This window comes from Canis aureus, chromosome 20, assembly GCF_053574225.1.
Source record: "Canis aureus isolate CA01 chromosome 20, VMU_Caureus_v.1.0, whole genome shotgun sequence".
In the NCBI taxonomy this organism is placed as follows: Eukaryota; Metazoa; Chordata; class Mammalia; order Carnivora; family Canidae; genus Canis; species Canis aureus.
The window spans coordinates 3,057,388-3,077,047 of NC_135630.1; positions in this window are offsets into that span (position 1 = coordinate 3,057,388).

A 19,660-nucleotide genomic window follows, 5' to 3' on the forward strand; every position below is an offset into this window, starting at 1 on the left:
TTTCGCAGGTCTTCAGCAGAGACGTTTGCCAGAGGCTTCTGAGACGCAGGGTAACAATGCAGACCTGGAGGGTATCCCCAGGTGCAGTCGACTGGTAATCTTGGAACCTCCTGACTCAGAATACTGCTACCTTCTCACTGCCATAGGAATGCAGCTAGTTGACAGCTGGCTTCAAGACATGCTTCCCTGTGAGAGCTGAGGACAGGGCAGAACCCTCCCGCATGCTGCCTGACTGTAGGAGTAGCTGCTAACATCCTTATGTTAGTGGCGGGGAGACGTTGCGGGAAAAGCATGTGTGAGCCTTGGGCCTGAACTCCCGTGTATCTGAGTTGAATACAGCGATTTCCAACGGCTTTCCTCAACCAGAGTGTAGCTAGGTTCCAAATCCCTTGTACGAGCGGGTAGCAGACATCTGCCTCCCATGCATACACACTTCTGAGAGTTGAGCTTATGGCCTGTACCTCCACATCCAGCCTGCTGGTACCCTTGGCTTCTAAAAGGCCTAGGCTTGCTGTTTGACGGAAGTGCTGGGAGAGGTAATTGGAATCTCCCGGCACACAAGGCGAGTGCCTCCAAGCTCAATTCACGATTTCCCAGTAATTCTTGTGGTAGATAGGTGCTACATACTAAGTTCCATATGTGAGATGGTAGCTGAACGCCTTGTCCAAAAGCATCTTACTTCTGAGAGTTGAGCCCACCCTCAGTCCCTCACAGTTCCACACTGCCTGCAGAGTGAGTTTCACACGTCTTCACCAGAGACGATTGCCAGAGGCTTCTGAGTACAAGTTAACAATGCAGACCTGGAGGGTATCTCCAGGTGCAGTAGAGTGGTAATCTTGGAACCTCCTGACTCAGAGTACCGCTACCTTCTCACTGCCATAGGAATGCAGCTAGTTGACAGCTGGCTTCAAGACATGCTTCCCTGTGAGAGCTGAGGACAGGGCAGAACCCTCCCGCATGCTGCCTGACTGTAGGAGTAGCTGCTAACATCCTAATGTTAGTGGCTGGGAGAGGATGCGGGAAAAGCATGTGTGAGCACTGGGCCTGAACTCCCGTGTATCTGAGTTGAATACAGCGATTTCCAATGGCCTTCTTCAATCACTGTGTAGCTAGGTTCCAACTCCCATGTCCGAGTGGGTAGCAGACATCTGCCTCCCATGCATATACACTTCTGAGAGTTGAGGTTATGGCCTGTACCTCCACAGCCAGCCTGCTGGTACCCTTGGCTTCTAAAAGGCCTAAGCTCGCTGTTTGACGGAAGTGCTGGGAGAGGTAATTGGAATCACCCGGCACACAAGACTAGTGCCTCCAAGCTCAGTTCAGCGATTTCCTAGTAATTCCTGTGGTAGACTGGTGCTACATACTAAGTTCCATACGTGAGAGGGTAGCTGAACGCCTTGTCCAAAACCATCTTACTTCTGAGAGTTGAGCTCAGCCTCAGTCCCTCACAGTTCCACACTCCCTGCAGAGTGAGTTTCGCAGGTCTTCAGCAGAGACGTTTGCCAGAGGCTTCTGAGACGCAGGGTAACAATGCAGACCTGGAGGGTATCCCCAGGTGCAGTCGACTGGTAATCTTGGAACCTCCTGACTCAGAATACTGCTACCTTCTCACTGCCATAGGAATGCAGCTAGTTGACAGCTAGCTGGCTTCAAGACATGCTTCCCTGAGAGAGCTGAGGACAGGGCAGAACCCTCCCGCATGCTGCCTGACTGTAGGAGTAGCTGCTAACATCCTAATGTTAGTGGCTGGGAGAGGTTGCGGGAAAAGCATGTGTGAGCACTGGGCCTGAACTCCCGTGTATCTGAGTTGAATACAGCGATTTCCAACGGCTTTCCTCAACCAGAGTGTAGCTAGGTTCCAAATCCCATGTACGAGCGGGTAGCAGACATCTGCCTCCCATGCATACACACTTCTGAGAGTTGAGCTAATGGCCTGTACCTCCACATCCAGCCTGCTGGTACCCTTGGCTTCTAAAAGGCCTAGGCTCGCTGTTTGACGGAAGTGCTGGGAGAGGTAATTGGAATCACCCAGCACACAAGACGAGTGCCTCCAAGCTCAGTTCAGCGATATTCTAGTAATTCCTGTGGTAGACTGGTGCTACATACTAAGTTCCATACGTGAGAGGGAAGCTGAACGCCTTTTCCAAAACCATCTTACTTCTGAGAGTTGAGCTCAGCCTCAGTCCCTCACAGTTCCACACTGCCTGCAGAGTGAGTTTCGCAGGTCTTCAGCAGAGACGTTTGCCAGAGGCTTCTGAGACGCAGGGTAACAATGCAGACCTGGAGGGTATCCCCAGGTGCAGTCGACTGGTAATCTTGGAACCTCCTGACTCAGAATACTGCTAGCTTCTCACTGCCAGAGGAATGCAGCTAGTTGACAGCTGGCTTCAAGACAAGCTTCCCTGTGAGAGCTGAGGACAGGGCAGAACCCTCCCGCATGCTGCCTGACTGTAGGAGTAGCTGCTAACATCCTTATGTTAGTGGCTGGGAGAGGTTGCGGGAAAAGCATGTGTGAGCACTGGGCCTGAACTCCCGTGTATCTGAGTTGAATACAGCGATTTCCAACGGCTTTCCTCAACCAGAGTGTAGCTAGGTTCCAAATCCCATGTACGAGCGGGTAGCAGACATCTGCCTCCCATGCATACACACTTCTGAGAGTTGAGCTTATGGCCTGTACCTCCACATCCAGCCTGCTGGTACCCTTGGCTTCTAAAAGGCCTAGGCTCGCTGTTTGACGGAAGTGCTGGGAGAGGTAATTGGAATCACCCGGCACACAAGACGAGTGCCTCCAAGCTCAGTTCAGCGATTTCCTAATAATTCCTGTGGTAGACTGGTGCTACATACTAAGTTCCATACGTGAGAGGGAAGCTGAACGCCTTGTCCAAAACCATCTTACTTCTGAGAGTTGAGCTCAGCCTCAGTCCCTCACAGTTCCACACTGCCTGCAGAGTGAGTTTCGCAGGTCTTCAGCAGAGACGTTTGCCAGAGGCTTCTGAGACGCAGGGTAACAATGCAGACCTGGAGGGTATCCCCAGGTGCAGCGACTGGTAATCTTGGAACCTCCTGACTCAGAATACTGCTACCTTCTCACTGCCATAGGAATGCAGCTAGTTGACAGCTGGCTTCAAGACATGCTTCCCTGTAAGTGCTGAGGACAGGGCAGAACCCTCCCGCATGCTGCCTGACTGTAGGAGTAGCTGCTAACATCCTTATGTTAGTGGCTGGGAGAGGTTGCGGGAAAAGCATGTGTGAGCACTGGGCCTGAACTCCCGTGTATCTGAGTTGAATACAGCGATTTCCAACGGCTTTCCTCAACCAGAGTGTAGCTAGGTTCCAAATCCCATGTACGAGCGGGTAGCAGACATCTGCCTCCCATGCATACACACTTCTGAGAGTTGAGCTTATGGCCTTTACCTCCACAGCCAGCCTGCTGGTACCCTTGGCTTCTAAAAGGCCTAGGCTCGCTGTTTGACGGAAGTGCTGGGAGAGGTAATTGGAATCTCCCGGCACACAAGACGAGTGCCTCCTAGCTCAATTCACGATTTCCCAGTAATTCTTGTGGTAGACAGGTGCTACATACTAAGTTCCATATGTGAGAAGGTAGCTGAACGCCTTGTCCAAAAGCATCTTACTTCTGAGAGTTGAGCACACCCTCAGTCCCTCACACTTCCACACTGCCTGCAGAGTGAGTTTCACACGTCTTCACCAGAGACGATTGCCAGAGGCTTCTGAGTACAAGTTAACAATGCAGACCTGGAGGGTATCTCCAGGTGCAGTAGAGTGGTAATCTTGGAACCTCCTGAATCAGAGTACTCCTACCTTCTCACTGCCATAGGAATGCAGCTAGTTGACAGCTGGCTTCAAGACATGCTTCCCTGAGAGCTGAGGACAGGGCAGAACCCTCCCGCATCCTGCCTAACTGTAGGAGTAGCTGCTAACATCCTAATGTTAGTGGCTGGGAGAGGTTGCGGGAAAAGCATGTGTGAGCACTGGGCCTGAACTCCCGTGGATCTATACCCTCAAAACTATAGAACACTTCTGAAAGAAATTGAGGAAGACACAAAGAGATGGAAAAATATTCCATGCTCATGGATTGGCAGAATTAATATTGTGAAAATGTCAATGTTACCCAGGGCAATATACACGTTTAATGCAATCCCTATCAAAATACCATGGACTTTCTTCAGAGAGTTAGAACAAATTATTTTAAGATTTGTGTGGAATCAGAAAAGACCCCGAATAGCCAGGGGAATTTTAAAAAAGAAAACCATATCTGGGGGCATCACAATGCCAGATTTCAGGTTGTACTACAAAGCTGTGGTCATCAAGACAGTGTGGTACTGGCACAAAAACAGACACATAGATCAGTGGAACAGAATAGAGAATCCAGAAGTGGACCCTGAACTTTATGGGCAACTAATATTCGATAAAGGAGGAAAGACTATCCATTGGAAGAAAGACAGTCTCTTCAATAAATGGTGCTGGGAAAATTGGACATCCACATGCAGAAGAATGAAACTAGACCACTCTCTTTCACCATACACAAAGATAAACTCAAAATGGATGAAAGATCTAAATGTGAGACAAGATTCCATCAAAATCCTAGAGAAGAACACAGGCAACACCCTTTTTGAACTCGGCCATAGTAACTTCTTGCAAGATACATCCACGAAGGCAAAAGAAACAAAAGCAAAAATGAACTATTGGGACTTCATCAAGATAAGAAGCTTTTGCACAGCAAAGGATACAGTCAACAAAACTCAAAGACAACCTACAGAATGGGAGAAGATATTTGCAAATGACATATCAGATAAAGGGCTAGTTTCCAAGATCTATAAAGAACTTATTAAACTCAACACCAAAGAAACAAACAATCCAATCATGAAATGGGCAAAAGACATGAACAGAAATCTCACAGAAGAAGACATAGACATGGCCAACATGCACATGAGAAAATGCTCTGCATCACTTGCCATCAGGGAAATACAAATCAAAACCACAATGAGATACCACCTCACACCAGTGAGAATGGGAAAAATTAACAAGGCAGGAAACAACAAATGTTGGAGAGGATGTGGAGAAAAGGGAACCCTCTTACACTGTTGGTGGGAATGTGAACTGGTGCAGCCACTGTGGAAAACTGTGTGGAGGTTCCTCAAACAGTTAAAAATATACCTGCCCTACGACCCAGCAATTGCACTGTTGGGGATTTACCCCAAAGATACAAATGCAATGAAACGCTGGGACACCTGCACCCCGATGTTTCTAGCAGCAATGGCCACGATAGCCAAACTGTGGAAGGAGCCTCGGTGTCCAACGAAAGATGAATGGATAAAGAAGATGTGGTTTATGTATACAATGGAATATTACTCAGCTATTAGAAATGACAAATACCCACCATTTGCTTCAACGTGGATGGAACTGGAGGGTATTATGCTGAGTGAAGTAAGTCAGTCGGATAAGGACAAACATTATATGTTCTCATTCATTTGGGGAATATAAATAATAGTGAAAGGGAAAATAAGGGAAGGGAGAAGAAATGTGTGGGAAATATCAGAAAGGGAGACAGAACATAAAGACTGCTAACTCTGGGAAACGAACTAGGGGTGGTAGAAGGGGAGGAGGGCGGGGGGTGGGAGTGAATGGGTGACGGGCACTGGGTGTTATTCTGTATGTTAGTAAATTGAACACCAATAAAAAAATAAAATAAAATAAAATAAAATAAAATAAAAAAAAAAAAAAAAAAAAAAAAAAAAAACTCCCGTGTATCTGAGTTGAATACAGCGATTTCCAATGGCCTTCTTCAATCACAGTGTAGCTAGGTTCCAACTCCCATGTCCGAGTGGGTAGCAGACATCTGCCTCCCATGCATACACACTTCTGAGAGTTGAGCTTATGGCCTGTACCTCCACATCCAGCCTGCTGGTACCCTTGGCTTCTAAAAGGCCTAGGCTCGCTGTTTGACGGAAGTGCTGGGAGAGGTAATTGGAATCACCAGGCACACAAGACTAGTGCCTCCAAGCTCAGTTCAGCGATTTCCTAGTAATTCCTGTGGTAGACTGGTGCTACATACTAAGTTCCATACGTGAGAGCGTAGCTGAACGCCTTGTCCAAAACCATCTTACTTCTGAGAGTTGAGCTCAGCCTCAGTCCCTCACAGTTCCACACTGCCTGCAGAGTGAGTTTCGCAGGTCTTCAGCAGAGACGTTTGCCAGAGGCTTCTGAGACGCAGGGTAACAATGCAGACCTGGAGGGTATCCCCAGGTGCAGTCGACTGGTAATCTTGGAACCTCCTGACTCAGAATACTGCTACCTTCTCACTGCCATAGGAATGCAGCTAGTTGACAGCTGGCTTCAAGACATGTTTCCCTGTGAGAGCTGAGGACAGGGCAGAACCCTCCCGCATGCTGCCTGACTGTAGGAGTAGCTGCTAACATCCTTATGTTAGTGGCTGGGAGAGGTTGCGGGAAAAGCATGTGTGAGCACTGGGCCTGAACTCCCGTGTATCTGAGTTGAATACAGCGGATTCCAACGGCTTTCCTCAACCAGAGTGTAGCTAGATTCCAAATCCCATGTACGAGCGTGTAGCAGACATCTGCCTCCCATGCATACACACTTCTGAGAGTTGAGCTTATGGCCTGTACCTCCATAGCCAGCCTGCTGGTACCCTTGGCTTCTCAAAGGCCTAGGCTCGCTGTCTGACGGAAGTGCTGGGAGAGGTAATTGGAATCACCCGGCACACAAGACTAGTGCCTCCAAGCTCAGTTCAGCGATTTCCTAGTAATTCCTGTGGTAGACTGGTGCTACATACTAAGTTCCATACGTGAGAGGGTAGCTGAACGCCTTGTCCAAAACCATCTTACTTCTGAGAGTTGAGCTCAGCCTCAGTCCCTCACGGTTCCACACTGCCTGCAGAGTGAGTTTCGCAGGTCTTCAGTAGAGACGTTTGCCAGAGGCTTCTGAGACGCAGGGTAACAATGCAGACCTGGAGGGTATCCCCAGGTGCAGTCGACTGTAATCTTGGAACCTCCTGACTCAGAATACTGCTACCTTCTCACTGCCATAGGAATGCAGCTAGTTGACAGCTAGCTGGCTTCAAGACATACTTCCCTGAGAGAGCTGAGGACAGGGCAGAACCCTCCCGCATGCTGCCTGACTGTAGGAGTAGCTGCTAACACCCTAATGTTAGTGGCTGGGAGAGGTTGCGGGAAAAGCATGTGTGAGCACTGGGCCTGAACTCCCGTGTATCTGAGTTGAATACAGCGATTTCCAATGGCCTTCTTCAATCACAGTGTAGCTAGGTTCCAACACCCATGTCCGAGTGGGTAGCAGACATCTGCCTCCCATGCATACACACTTATGAGAATTGAGCTTATGGCCTGTACCTCCACAGCCAGCCTGCTGGTACCCTTGGCTTCTAAAAGGCCTAGGCTCGCTGTTTGACGGAAGTGCTGGGAGAGGTAATTGGAATCACCCAGCACACAAGACTAGTGCCTCCAAGCTCAGTTCAGCGATTTCCTAGTAATTCCTGTGGTAGACTGGTGCTACATACTAAGTTCCATACGTGAGAGGGTAGCTGAATGCCTTGTCCAAAACCATCTTACTTCTGAGAGTTGAGCTCAGCCTCAGTCCCTCACAGTTCCACACTGCCTGCAGAGTGAGTTTCGCAGGACTTCAGCAGAGACGTTTGCCAGAGGCTTCTGAGACGCAAGGTAACAATGCAGACCTGGAGGGTATCCCCAGGTGCAGTCGACTGGTAATCTTGGAACCTCCTGACTCAGAATACTGCTACCTTCTCACTGCCATAGGAATGCAGCTAGTTGACAGCTGGCTTCAAGACATGCTTCCCTGTGAGAGCTGAGGACAGGGCAGAACCCTCCCGCATGCTGCCTGATTGTAGGAGTAGCTGCTAACATCCTTATGTTCGTGGCTGGGAGAGGTTGCGGGAAAAGCATGTGTGAGCACTGGGCCTGAACTCCCGTGTATCTGAGTTAAATACAGCGATTTCGGGATCCCTGGGTGGCGCAGCGGTTTGGCGCCTGCCTTTGGCCCAGGGCGCGATCCTGGAGACTCGGGATCGAATCCCATATCGGGCTCCCGGTGCATGGAGCCTGCTTCTCCCTCTGCCTGTGTCTCTGCCTCTCTCTCTCTCTCTCTCTGACTATCATAAATAAATAAATTAAAAAAAAAAAAAAAAAAAAAAAAGAATACAGCGATTTCCACCGGCGTTCCTCAACCAGAGTGTAGCTAGGTCCCAAATCCCATGTACGAGCGGGTAGCAGACATCTGCCTCCCATGCATACACACTTCTGAGAGTTGAGCTTATGGCCTGTGCCTCCACATCCAGCCTGCTGGTACCCTTGGCTTCTAAAAGGCCTAGGCTCGCTGTTTGGCATAAGTGCTGGGAGAGGTAATTGGAATCTCCCGGCACACAAGACGAGTGCCTCCAAGCTCAATTCACGATTTCCCAGTAATTCTTGTGGTAGACAGGTGCTACATACTAAGTTCCATATGTGAGATGGTAGTTGAACGCCTTGTCCAAAAGCATCTTACATCTGAGAGTTGAGCCCACCCTCAGTCCCTCACAGTTCCACACTGCCTGCAGAGTGAGTTTCACACGTCTTCACCAGAGACGATTTCCAGAGGCTTCTGAGTACAAGTTAACAATGCAGAACTGGAGGGTATCTCCAGGTGCAGTAGAGTGGTAATCTTGGAACCTCCTGACTCAGAGTACTGCTACCTTCTCACTGCCATAGGAATGCAGCTAGTTGACAGCTGGCTTCAAGACATGCTTCCCTGTGAGAGCTGAGGACAGGGCAGAACCCTCCCGCATGCTGCCTGACTGTAGGAGTAGCTGCTAACATCCTTATGTTAGTTGCTGGGAGAGGTTGCGGGAAAAGCATGTGTGAGCACTGGGCCTGAACTCCCGTGTATCTGAGTTGAATACTGCGATTTCCAACGGCTTTCCTCAACCAGAGTGTAGCTAGGTTCCAAATCCCATGTACGAGCGGGTAGCAGACATCTGCCTCCCATGCATACACACTTCTGAGAGTTGAGCTTATGGCCTGTACGTCCACATCCAGCCTGCTGGTACCCTTGACTTCTAAAAGGCCTAGGCTCGCTGTTTGACGGAAGTGCTGGGAGAGGTAATTGGATTCTCCCGGCACACAAGACGAGTGCCTCCAAGCGCAATTCACGATTTCCCAGTAATTCTTGTGGTAGACAGGTGCTACATACTAAGTTCCATATGTGAGATGGTAGCTGAACGCCTTGTCCAAAAGCATCTTACTTCTGAGAGTTGAGCCCACCCTCAGTCCCTCACAGTTCCACACTGCCTGCAGAGTGAGTTTCACACGTCTTCACCAGAGACGATTGCCAGAGGCTTCTGAGTACAAGTTAACAATGCAGACCTGGAGGGTATCTCCAGGTGCAGTAGAGTGGTAATCTTGGAACCTCCTGACTCAGAGTACTGCTACCTTCTCACTGCCATATGAATGCAGCTAGTTGACAGCTGGCTTCAAGACATGCTTCCCTGTGAGAGCTGAGGACATGGCAGAACCCTCCCGCATGCTGCCTGACTGTAGGAGTAGCTGCTAACATCCTTATGTTAGTGGCTGGGAGAGGTTGCGGGAAAAGCATGTGTGAGCACTGGGCCTGAACTCCCGTGTATCTGAGTTGAATACAGCGATTTCCAATGGCCTTCTTCAATCACAGTGTAGCTAGGTCCCAATTCCCATGTCCGAGTGGGTAGCAGACATCTGCCTCCCATGCATACACACTTCTGAGAGTTGAGCTTATGGCCTGTACCTCCACATCCAGCCTGCTGGTACCCTTGGCTTCTAAAAGGCCTAGGCTCGCTGTTTGACGGAAGTGCTGGGAGAGGTAATTGGAATCACCCAGCTCACAAGACGAGTGCCTCCAAGCTCAGTTCAGCGATATTCTAGTAATTCCTGTGGTAGACTGGTGCTACATACTAAGTTCCATACGTGAGAGGGAAGCTGAACGCCTTTTCCAAAACCATCTTACTTCTGAGAGTTGAGCTCAGCCTCAGTCCCTCACAGTTCCACACTGCCTGCAGAGTGAGTTTCGCAGGTCTTCAGCAGAGACGTTTGCCAGAGGCTTCTGAGACGCAGGGTAACAATGCAGACCTGGAGGGTATCCCCAGGTGCAGTCGACTGGTTATCTTGGAACCTCCTGACTCAGAATACTGCTAGCTTCTCACTGCCATAGGAATGCAGCTAGTTGACAGCTGGCTTCAAGACAAGCTTCCCTGTGAGAGCTGAGGACAGGGCAGAACCCTCCCGCATGCTGCCTGACTGTAGGAGTAGCTGCTAACATCCTTATGTTAGTGGCTGGGAGAGGTTGCGGGAAAAGCATGTGTGAGCACTGGGCCTGAACTCCCGTGTATCTGAGTTGAATACAGCGATTTCCAACGGCTTTCCTCAACCAGAGTGTAGGTAGGTTCGAAATCCCATGTACGAGCGAGTAGCAGACATCTGCCTCCCATCATACACACTTCTGAGAGTTGAGCTTATGGCCTGTACGTCCACATCCAGCCTGCTGGTACCCTTGGTTTCTAAAAGGCCTAGGCTAGCTGTTTGACGGAAGTGCTGGGAGAGGTAATTGGAATCTCCCGGCACACAAGACGAGTGCCTCCAAGCTCAATTCACGATTTCCCAGTAATTCTTGTGGTAGACAGGTGCTACATACTAAGTTCCATATGTGAGATGGTAGCTGAACGCCTTGTCCAAAAGCTTCTTACTTCTGAGAGTTGAGCCCACCCTCAGGCCCTCACAGTTCCACACTGCCTGCAGAGTGAGTTTCAAACGTCTTCACCAGAGACGATTGCCAGAGGCTTCTGAGTACAAGTTAACAATGCAGACCTGGAGGGTATCTCCAGGTGCAGTAGAGTGGTAATCTTGGAACCTCCTGATTCAGAGTACTGCTACCTTCTCACTGCCATAGGAATGCAGCTAGTTGACAGCTGGCTTCAAGACATGCTTCCCTGTGAGAGCTGAGGACAGGGCAGAACCCTCCCGCATCCTGCCTGACTGTAGGAGTAGCTGCTAACATCCTTATGTTAGTGGCTGGGAGAGGTTGCGGGAAAAGCATGTGTGAGCACTGGGCCTGAACTCCCGTGTATCTGAGTTGAATACAGCGATTTCCAATGGCCTTCTTCAATCAGAGTGTAGCTAGGTCCCAACTCCCATGTCCGAGTGGGTAGCAGAAATCTGCCTCCCATGCATACACACTTCTGAGAGTTGAGCTTATGGCCTGTACCTCCACATCCAGCCTGCTGGTACCCTTGGCTTCTAAAAGGCCTAGGCTCGCTGTTTGACGGAAGTGCTGGGAGAGGTAATTGGAATCACCCAGCACACAAGACTAGTGCCTCCAAGCTCAGTTCAGCGATTTCCTAGTAATTCCTGTGGTAGACTGGTGCTACATAATAAGTTCCATACGTGAGAGGGTAGCTGAACGCCTTGTCCAAAACCATCTTACTTCTGAGAGTTGAGCTCAGCCTCAGTCCCTCACAGTTCCACACTGCCTGCAGAGTGAGTTTCGCAGGTCTTCAGCAGAGACGTTTGCCAGAGGCTTCTGAGACGCAGGGTAACAATGCAGACCTGGAGGGTATCCCCAGGTGCAGTCGACTGGTAATCTTGGAACCTCCTGACTCAGAATACTGCTACCTTCTCACTGCCATAGGAATGCAGCTAGTTGACAGCTGGCTTCAAGACATGCTTCCCTGTGAGAGCTGAGGACAGGGCAGAACCCTCCCGCATGCTGCCTGACTGTAGGAGTAGCTGCTAACATCCTTATGTTAGTGGCTGGGAGAGGTTGCGGGAAAAGCATGTGTGAGCACTGGGCCTGAACTCCCGTGTATCTGAGTTGAATACAGCGATTTCCAACGGCTTTCCTCAACCACAGTGTAGCTAGGTTCCAAATCCCATGTACGAGAGGGTAGCAGACATCTGCCTCCCATGCATACAAACTTCTGAGAGTTGAGCTTATGGCCTGTACCTCCACAGCCAGCCTGCTGGTACCCTTGGCTTCTAAAAGGCCTAGGCTCGCTGTTTGACGGAAGTGCTGGGAGAGGTAATTGGAATCACCCGGCACACAAGACTAGTGCCTCCAAGCTCAGTTCAGCGATTTCCTAGTTATTCCTGTGGTAGACTGGTGCTACATACTAAGTTCCATACGTGAGAGGGTAGCTGAACGCCTTGTCCAAAACCATCTTACTTCTGAGAGTTGAGCTCAGCCTCAGTCCCTCACAGTTCCACACTGCCTGCAGAGTGAGTTTCACACGTCTTCAGCAGAGACGTTTGCCAGAGGCTTCTGAGACGCAGGGTAACAATGCAGACCTGGAGGGTATCCCCAGGTGCAGTCGACTGGTAATCTTGGAACCTCCTGACTCAGAGTACTGCTACCTTCTCACTGCCATAGGAATGCAGTTAATTGACAGCTGGCTTCAAGACATGCTTCCCTGTGAGAGCTGAGGACAGGGCAGAACCCTCCAGAATGCTGCCTGACTGTAGGAGTAGCTGCTAACATCCTTATGTTAGTGGCTGGGAGAGGTTGCGGGAAAAGCATGTGTGAGCACTGGGCCTGAACTCCCGTGTATCTGAGTTGAATACAGCGATTTCCAACGGCTTTCCTCAACCAGAGTGTAGCTAGGTTCCAAATCCCATGTACGAGCGGGTAGCAGACATCTGCCTCCCATGCATACACACTTCTGGGAGTTGAGCTTATGGCCTGTACCTCCACATCCAGCCTGCTGGTACCCTTGGCTTCCAAAAGGCCTAGGCTCTCTGTTTGACGGAAGTGCTGGGAGAGGTAATTTGAATCTCCCGGCACACAAGACGAGTGCCACCAAGCTCAATTCACGATTTCCCAGTAATTCTTGTGGTAGACAGGTGCTACATACTAAGTTCCATATGTGAGAAGGTAGCTGAACGCCTTGTCCAAAAGCATCTTACTTCTGAGAGTTGAGCACACCCTCAGTCCCTCACACTTCCTCACTGCTGCAGAGTGAGTTTCACACGTCTTCACCAGAGACGTTTGCCAGAGGCTTCTGAGTACAAGTTAACAATGCAGACTTGGAGGGTATCTCCAGGTGCAGTAGAGTGGTAATCTTGGAACCTCCTGACTCAGAGTACTGCTACCTTCTCACTGCCATAGGAATGCAGCTAGTTGACAGCTGGCTTCAAGACATGCTTCCCTGTGAGAGCTGAGGACAGGGCAGAACCCTCCTGCATCCTGCCTGACTGTAGGAGTAGCTGCTAACATCCTAATGTTAGTGGCTGGGAGAGGTTGCGGGAAAAGCATGTGTGAGCACTGGGCTTGAACTCCCGTGTATCTGAGTTGAATACAGCGATTTCCAATGGACTTCTTCAATCACAGTGTAGCTAGGTTCCAACTCCCATGTCCGAGTGGGTAGCAGACATCTGCCTCCCATGCATATACACTTCTGAGAGTTGAGCTTATGGCCTGTACCTCCACATCCAGCTTGCTGGTACCCTTGGCTTCTAAAAGGCCTAGGCTCGCTGTTTGACGGAAGTGCTGGGAGAGGTAATTGGAATCACCCGGCACACAAGACTAGTGCCTCCAAGCTCAGTTCAGTGATTTCCTAGTAATTCCTGGGGTAGACTGGTGCTACATACTAAGTTCCATACGTGAGAGGTTAGCTGAACGCCTTGTCCAAAACCATCTTACTTCTGAGAGTTGAGCTCAGCCTCAGTCCCTCACAGTTCGACACTGCATGCAGATTGAGTTTCGCAGGTCTTCAGCAGAGAAGTTTGCCAGAGGCTTCTGAGACGCAGCGTAACAATGCAGACCTGGAGGGTATCCCCAGGTGCAGTCGACTGGTAATCTTGGAACCTCCTGACTCAGAATACTGCTACCTTCTCACTGCCATAGGAATGCAGCTGGTTGACAGCTGGCTTCAAGACATGCTTCCCTGTGAGAGCTGAGGACAGGGCAGAACCCTCCCGCATGCTGCCTGACTGTAGGAGTAGCTGCTAACATCCTTATGTTAGTGGCTGGGAGAGGTTGCGGGAAAAGCATGTGTGAGCACTGGGCCTGAACTCCCGTGTATCTGAGTTGAATACAGCGATTTCCAACGGCTTTCCTCAACCAGAGTGTAGCTAGGTTCCAAATCCCATGTACGAGCGTGTAGCAGACATCTGCCTCCCATGCATACACACTTCTGAGAGTTGAGCTTATGGCCTGTACCTCCACATCCAGCCTGCTGGTACCCTTGGCTTCTCAAAGGCCTAGGCTCGCTGTTTGACGGAAGTGCTGGGAGAGGTAATTGGAATCTCACGGCAGACAAGACTAGTGCCTCCAATCTCAATTCACGATTTCCCAGTAATTCTTGTGGTAGACAGGTGCTACATACTAAGTTCCATATGTGAGAAGGTAGCTGAACGCCTTGTCCAAAAGCATCTTACTTCTGAGAGTTGAGCACACCCTCAGTCCCTCACACTTCCACACTGCCTGCAGAGTGAGTTTCACACGTCTTCACCACAGACGATTGCCAGAGGCTTCTGAGTACAAGTTAACAATGCAGACCTGGAGGGTATCTCCAGGTGTAGTAGAGTGGTAATCTTGGAACCTCCTGACTCAGAGTACTGCTACCTTCTCACTGCCATAGGAATGCAGCTAGTTGACAGCTGGCTTCAAGACATGTTTCCCTGTGAGTGCTGAGGACAGGGCAGAACCCTCCCGCATCCTGCCTGAATGTAGGAGTAGCTGCTAACATCCTAATGTTAGTGGCTGGGAGAGGTTGCGGGAAAAGCATGTGTGAGCACTGGGCCTGAACTCCCGTGTATCTGAGTTGAATACAGCGATTTCCAATGGCCTTCTTCAATCACAGTGTAGCTAGGCTCCAACTCCCATGTCCGAGTGGGTAGCAGACATCTGCCTCCCATGCATACACACTTCTGAGAGTTGAGCTTATGGCCTGTACCTCCACATCCAGCCTGCTGGTACCCTTGGCTTCTAAAAGGCGTAGGCTCGCTGTTTGACGGAAGTGCTGGGAGAGGTAATTGGAATCACCCGGCACACAAGACTAGTGCCTCCAAGCTCAGTTCAGCGATTTCCTAGTAATTCCTGTGGTAGACTGGTGCTACATACTAAGTTCCATACGTGAGAGGGTAGCTGAACGCCTTGTCCAAAACCATCTTACTTCTGAGAGTTGAGCTCAGCCTCAGTCCCTCACAGTTCCACACTGCCTGCAGAGTGAGTTTCACATGTCTTCACCAGAGACGATTGCCAGAGGCTTCTGAGTACAAGTTAACAATGCAGACCTGGAGGGTATCTCCAGGTGTAGTAGAGTGGTAATCTTGGAACCTCCTGACTCAGAGTACTGCTACCTTCTCACTGCCATAGGAATGCAGCTAGTTGAGAGCTGGCTTCAAGACATGCTTCCCTGTGAGATCTGAGGACAGGGCAGAACCCTCCTGCATCCTGCCTGACTGTAGGAGTAGCTGCTAACATCCTAATGTTAGTGGCTGGGAGAGGTTGCGGGAAAAGCATGTGTGAGCACTGGGCCTGAACTCCCGTGTATCTGAGTTGAATACAGCGATTTCCAATGGCCTTCTTCAATCACAGTGTAGCTAGTTTCCAACTCCCATGTCCGAGTGGGTAGCAGACATCTGCCTCCCATGCATACACACTTCTGAGAGTTGAGCTTATGGCCTGTACCTCCACATCCAGCCTGCTGGTACCCCTGGCTTCTAAAAGGCCTAGGCTCGCTGTTTGACGGAAGTGCTGGGAGAGGTAATTGGAATCACCCGGCACACAAGACTAGTGCCTCCAAGCTCAGTTCAGCGATTTCCTAGTAATTCCTGTGGTAGACTGGTGCTACATACTAAGTTCCATACGTGAGAGGGTAGCTGAACGCCTTGTCCAAAACCATCTTACTTCTGAGAGTTGAGCTCAGCCTCAGTCCCTCACAGTTCCACACTGCCTGCAGAGTGAGTTTCGCAGGTCTTCAGCAGAGACGTTTGCCAGAGGCTTCTGAGACGCAGGGTAACAATGCAGACCTGGAGGGTATCCCAGGTGCAGTCGACTGGTAATCTTGGAACCTCCTGACTCAGAATACTGCTACCTTCTCACTGCCATAGGAATGCAGCTAGTTGACAGCTGGCTTCATGTCATGCTTCCCTGTGAGAGCTGAGGACAGGGCAGAACCCTCCCGCATGCTGCCTGACTGTAGGAGTAGCTGCTAACATCCTTATGTTAGTGGCTGGGAGAGGTTGCTGGAAAAGCATGTGTGAGCACTGGGCCTGAACTCCCGTGTATCTGAGTTGAATACAGCGATTTCCAACGGCTTTCCTCAACCAGAGTGTAGCTAGGTTCCAAATCCCATGTACGAGCGGGTAGCAGACATCTGCCTCCCATGCATACACACTTCTGAGAGTTGAGCTTATGACATGTACGTCCACAGCAAGCCTGCTGGTACCCTTGACTTCTAAAAGTCCTAGGCTCGCTGTATGACTGAAGTGCTGGGAGAGGTAATTGGAATCACCCGGCACACAAGACTAGTGCCTCCAAGCTCAGTTCAGCGATTTCCTAGTAATTCCTGTGGTAGACTGGTGCTACATACTGAGTTCCATACGTGAGAGGGTAGCTGAACGCCTTGTCCAATACCATCTTACTTCTGAGAGTTGAGCTCAGCCTCAGTCCCTCACAGTTCCACACTGCCTGCAGAGTGAGTTTCGCAGGTCTTCAGCAGAGACGTTTGCCAGAGGCTTCTGAGACGCAGGGTAACAATGCAGACCTGGAGGTTATCCCCAGGTGCAGTCGACTGGTAATCTTGGAACCTCCTCACTCAGAATACTGCTACCTTCTCACTGCCATAGGAATGCAGCTAGTTGACAGCTGGCTTCAAGACATGCTTCCCTGTGAGAGCTGAGGACAGGGCAGAACCCTCCCGCATGCTGCCTGACTGTAGGAGTAGCTGCTAACATCCTTATGTTAGTGGCTGGGAGAGGTTGCGGGAAAAGCATGTGTGAGCACTGGGCCGGAACTCCCGTGTATCTGAGTTGAATACAGCGATTTCCAACGGCTTTCCTCAACCAGAGTGTAGCTAGGTTCCAAATCCCATGTACGAGCGGGTAGCAGACATCTGCCTCCCATGCATACACACTTCTGAGAGTTGAGCTTATGGCCTGTACCTCCACATCCAGCCTGCTGGTACCCTTGGCTTCCAAAAGGCCTAGGCTCTCTGTTTGACGGAAGTGCTGGGAGAGGTAATTGGAATCTCCCGGCACACAAGACGAGTGCCTCCAAGCTCAATACACGATTTCCCAGTAATTCTTGTGGTAGACAGTTGCTACATACTAAGTTCCATATGTGAGAAGGTAGCTGAACGCCTTGTCCAAAAGCATCTTACTTCTGAGAGTTGAGCTCAGCCTCAGTCCCTCACACTTCCACACTGCCTGCAGAGTGAGTTTCACACGTCTCCACCAGAGACGATTGCCAGAGGCTTCTGAGTACGTTAACAATGCAGACCTGGAGGGTATCTCCAGGTGCAGTAGAGTGGTAATCTTGGAACCTCCTGACTCAGAGTACTGCTACCTTCTCACTGCCATAGGAATGCAGCTAGTTGACAGCTGGCTTCAAGACATGCTTCCCTGTGAGAGCTGAGGACAGGGCAGAACCCTCCCGCATGCTGCCTGACTGTAGGAGTAGCTGCTAACATCCTTATGTTAGTGGCTGGGAGAGGTTGCGGGAAAAGCATGTGTGAGCGCTGGGCCTGAACTCCCGTGTATCTGAGTTGAATACAGCGATTTCCAACGGCTTTCCTCAACCAGAGTGTAGCTAGGTTCCAAATCCCATGTACGAGCGGGTAGCAGACATCTGCCTCCCATGCATACACACTTCTGAGAGTTGAGCTTATGGCCTGTACCTCCACAGCCAGCCTGCTGGTACCCTTGGCTTCTAAAAGGCCTAGGCTCGCTGTTTGACGGAAGTGCTGGGAGAGGTAATTGGAATCTCCCGGCACACAAGGCGAGTGCCTCCAAGCTCAATTCACGATTTCCCAGTAATTCTTGTGGTAGACAGGTGCTACATACTAAGTTCCATATGTGAGATGGTAGCTGAACGCCTTGTCCAAAAGCATCTTACTTCTGAGAGTTGAGCACACCCTCAGTCCCTCACAGTTCCACACTGCCTGCAGAGTGAGTTTCACACGTCTTCACCAGAGACGATTGCCAGAGGCTTCTGAGTACAAGTTAACAATGCAGACCTGGAGGGTATCTCCAGGTGCAGTAGAGTGGTAATCTTGGAACCTCCTGACTCAGAGTACCGCTACCTTCTCACTGCCATAGGAATGCAGCTAGTTGACAGCTGGCTTCAAGACATGCTTCCCTGTGAGAGCTGAGGACAGGGCAGAACCCTCCCGCATGCTGCCTGACTGTAGGAGTAGCTGCTAACATCCTAATGTTAGTGGCTGGGAGAGGATGCGGGAAAAGCATGTGTGAGCACTGGGCCTGAACTCCCGTGTATCTGAGTTGAATACAGCGATTTCCAATGGCCTTCTTCAATCACAGTGTAGCTAGGTTCCAACTCCCATGTCCGAGTGGGTAGCAGACATCTGCCTCCCATGCATATACACTTCTGAGAGTTGAGGTTATGGCCTGTACCTCCACAGCCAGCCTGCTGGTACCCTTGGCTTCTAAAAGGCCTAAGCTCGCTGTTTGACGGAAGTGCTGGGAGAGGTAATTGGAATCACCCGGCACACAAGACTAGTGCCTCCAAGGTCAGTTCAGCGATTTCCTAGTAATTCCTGTGGTAGACTGGTGCTACATACTAAGTTCCATACGTGAGAGGGTAGCTGAACGCCTTGTCCAAAACCATCTTACTTCTGAGAGTTGAGCTCAGCCTCAGTCCCTCACAGTTCCACACTCCCTGCAGAGTGAGTTTCGCAGGTCTTCAGCAGAGACGTTTGCCAGAGGCTTCTGAGACGCAGGGTAACAATGCAGACCTGGAGGGTATCCCCGGGTGCAGTCGACTGGTAATCTTGGAACCTCCTGACTCAGAATACTGCTAGCTTCTCACTGCCATAGGAATGCAGCTAGTTGACAGCTGGCTTCAAGACAAGCTTCCCTGTGAGAGCTGAGGACAGGGCAGAACCCTACCGCATGCTGCCTGACTGTAGGAGTAGCTGCTAACATCCTTATGTTAGTGGCTGGGAGAGGTTGCGGGAAAAGCATGTGTGAGCACTGGGCCTGAACTCCCGTGTATCTGAGTTGAATACAGCGATTTCCAACGGCTTTCCTCAACCAGAGTGTAGCTAGGTTCCAAATCCCATGTACGAGAGGGTAGCAGACATCTGCCTCCCATGCATACACACTTCTGAGAGTTGAGCTTATGGCCTGTACCTCCACATCCAGCCTGCTGGTACCCTTGGCTTCTAAAAGGCCTAGGCTCGCTGTTTGACGGAAGTGCTGGGAGAGGTAATTGGAATCACCCGGCACACAAGACGAGTGCCTCCAAGCTCAGTTCAGCGATTTCCTAGTAATTCCTGTGGTAGACTGGTGCTACATACTAAGTTCCATACGTGAGAGGGAAGCTGAACGCCTTGTCCAAAACCATCTTACTTCTGAGAGTTGAGCTCAGCCTCAGTCCCTCACAGTTCCACACTGCCTGCAGAGTG